Here is a 3,549-nt window from a genome sequence, read left to right as displayed (position 1 = left end):
ACATTAAGCTTACTGGCCTATAGTTGCTTGAAACTGCCCAATCAAATTTTTTTATATAATGGGATAATATTTGCTAGTTTCCAGTCCTTTGGAATTTCACTTTTTGTGCAGTGACTACCTATGACACATGTCAAGGGTTTATATATGTACTCCCTAACCTCTTTAAGAACTCGAGGATAAATATTATCTGGTCCTAAAGAGTTGTTTGATTTCAGCCTATTTAATCTGAGCAGTACTTCTCCCACCACAGTTTGCAAATCCTTTAGTACCTCCTCACTTGTAAAGACCTCAGAAAAATGCTTATTTAGAGCACTGTATTTTATAATTCCCCTTTACTATCCCTGATGCATCTTCACCTCCTCCTTGACTGTTCTTTTACTACTAAAATACTGAAAGACTCTCTTTGAGTCATCTTTCGCCTTATCTGCTATATTCCTCTCCAACTTTCTTTCAGCCTCCCTAATATATTTCTTAATGGTTGCTCTCATGTTCTCATATGCCCTACGATTCATATTGGAGTTATTAGTCGTATACGCCTTATACAACTGTTTTCCCTGTGCAGCTTCTTTTTTAACTCTATATTAACCCACTGTGGAGTTTTTTTAAATTACCTATTAATTCCAAATTTAGGTATGTACCTGTCCCGCATTACATATAAAACATTTTTAAACCTGTTCAACTGCTCCTCAACTGTCTCAACACTCAAAAGATTATCCCAAGTGTACCCTCCTTAGATATTGCCGCATTGGCTCAAAATTTGCCCTATCAAAGTTAAACTTAACAATTTTAGTCTTTGCATCCACTGTTATGTGTTTGTAATGCAGTACACTATCGTAGCCTTTTCCTTTGATAAGAACGGACGAGCAGACAGCGTGTACCTTTTCTTTCTTGTCTTTACTGAACAACTAACAAAATGTGCAAGGCATTACCAATCATATCACTAGGTGTCAACTCACAATCAGACATCAATAGCTGAACTGAAATGCACACTTATATGGATATATAACAATTCCTCCCCTCTAAAAATTAGAAGTAGTTAGCTTATTCCCCCCCCCCCTTTTTTTCTGAAGAAATCAAAACATTGAATTCTAACTACAGTGTATACATTTAATTTTCAATTAGTCTCTGTGGAGGCTTGCGTATGAGAATTGGGTAACATCTCTCTTCACAGGGTAATTTTTCTTGATTTGTTACAGCAGTGTTAGCCTCTGCAGAAGGTGATGGAGATAATGCAAATGGGCTCTGTACTTCTGCTGTTTGAGAAGATGGTAAGTGTTCTGGACAGTTGATAGGAGCAACAGCAGGGGAGTCAACAGGCAGTGTGGGTATCTCGTTAGCTCTAACCAACCTTGATTTTCTCAACTGGTCAACATGATGTCACCATATAACACCATGAGTAACTTCTACCTTATAGGACAAAGGACCAGTTTACTCTTTGACTAGTGCAGGAACCCATTTTTGGTCTCCACTGTAGCTCCTGGCAAGAACTGATTATCCAATGGCAAAGCTACGTGTAACCTTGTCAGTTGCTTTATGACCTTGTTTGGTTTTTCTGTCTTGCACAGTCTGCTTGAGATTTGGTTGCAGCAGGTCTAATCTAGAGTGAAGAGGACACCCCAAGAACAACACAGCTGGAGTCTGGTTAGTTGTAGCATGTATGGAATTCTGATATGCAAACAAGAAGTTGGCCAATTTTTGCTGAAGGTTCAGCTTCTCATTTGTCATTGCTCAAAGGGCTCGTTTCAAGCTTTGCACAAACCTCTCCACCAGGCCATTTGTGGCTGGATACCATGGGGCAGATGTAATATGCCGTATGCTATTTCTGCAGAGGAATACCTGGAAATCTGTTGCTGTGAACTGGGGTCTGTTGTCACTCACTAGTTGTTGTGGAATTCCAGTTCTAGCAAATAAATCCCTCTGTACTTCAATGGTGTGAGAAGAAGTTGTGGAGCTCATAGTGAAAACCTCTGGCCATTTAGAACATGCCTTGACTACTACCAGGAAGGTTGTCCCCATGAATGGTCTTGCAAAGTCGATATGAAGCCGCTACCAAGGTAATGTAGGCCATTCCCATGGGTGAAGTGGTGCATGTTCTGGCTCATTCTGAACCATCTGGCAGCCACTACATTGCTGTGCTATTTTCTCAATGTCTTCATCAATACCTGGCCACCACACAAAACTTCTAGCAAGTGCCTTCATTTTCACCACACCTAGATGACCCTTGTGAAGCTCTTCTAATACTCTGTGTCTTAGTTTAGTGGGTACAATGGTTCTTAACCCCCACATCACACATCCAGCATTTAAGGCAATTTTATCACGTCTCGAGTAATATGCAGCCAGCAGGGATTTGTGCTGGGCTGTCCAGCCATTCAGTGTGGCAGCTTACACCTGAGACTGGATCTTGTCATGTTTTGTTTCCGTTTTTACCATGCCTGCCGTGACGGGCAGACTTTCAATCTGGCTGATGGAGATCATATCTATTGTTTCCTCATCTCCAAACTCATCTTTTTCAGCCTCCAGTGGCAGTCATGACAACCCATCTGCATTTGCATGGCAGGCTGTACATTTGTACTCAATCTTGTACCTGTGTCCACCTAAAAACAAAGCCCAGCGCTGTATTTGGGCAGCATCTGTGGCAGGAACTCCTTTCTACGGGCTGAAAATTGAGGTTAGTGGTTGGTGGTCTGTGACAAGGGTGAATTCCCTACCAAAAAGATACTGGTTGAACCTTTTGACACCCCACACTAGACTCAATGCCTCCTGTCACGCACGCGCGCTTGAGGAGCCGCAGAACGACTCAGGGAGTAGCGGAAACCCGAAAGCCATAAGGGATTGGCGGGCAACTAACCATTCTCTCCTTATTTTCCCTAGAAAGAAGGAAACGCCGACACCCTGAGCAAGCTCCCATTCATCCTCCCCCTCCTCTCTGATGACATCATGATTACTGGATCCACCTGCAACTCATTACCCACACTCCCTCTGCTTATTCCGGCCCTCCCTATAAAGGTTCCCCCATCACACCAGCATGTGTTCAGTGATACTCGGTTGTAATATTTCTGGACTGTTGTAACAATTTGCATACTGTACAGTATATGGGGCCGGAAAACCCCAAACCTTTCTGTGCTGTATTCTCTTTATTTTTACAGTGGCGTAGTCGGCAGGATTGAGAAAGCAACGTCCAATGATAAGTGAAGGACAGGACCTGAATGCCGTATTGACGACTCTGGCTACCCAACTCCAGAAGCTCCAGGTAGAGCATGGCGTGACGCAGCGGAAGTTGGAGGAGACCACGGCCCGGCTAGACTCCCCTGACGTGGTAAGACTGGAGCCGGCACGGCCTCCGCCTCCGCCTATTGTGCCGTTGTCGGAGGCGGACGATATTGAGTCATATTTGGGCATATTTGAGAGGACTGCCTCTCGAAACCAGTGGCCGCGAGCGGAGTGGGCGGCCATCCTGGTGCCGTATCTGAAGGGAGCCGCGCAGCGGGCTTATTATGACCTCCCCGAGGAGGAGGCCGCGAGCTATGACAATTTAAAAACAGAGATCCT

At 44.1% G+C, this 3,549-nt stretch overlaps 1 pseudogene; it reads right to left on the bottom strand.

Annotated features, from left to right (window-relative positions):
* Window positions 1-1,728: 1,728 nt before the first annotated feature.
* On the bottom strand, window positions 1,729-3,080 carry LOC114655348 (uncharacterized protein K02A2.6-like; annotated as a pseudogene).
* Window positions 3,081-3,549: the final 469 nt, after the last annotated feature.

The sequence above is a fragment of the Erpetoichthys calabaricus genome, chromosome 1 (genome assembly GCF_900747795.2).
Source record: "Erpetoichthys calabaricus chromosome 1, fErpCal1.3, whole genome shotgun sequence".
Lineage (NCBI taxonomy): Eukaryota > Metazoa > Chordata > Cladistia > Polypteriformes > Polypteridae > Erpetoichthys > Erpetoichthys calabaricus.
This window is presented reverse-complemented; position numbering and strand designations above follow the sequence as displayed.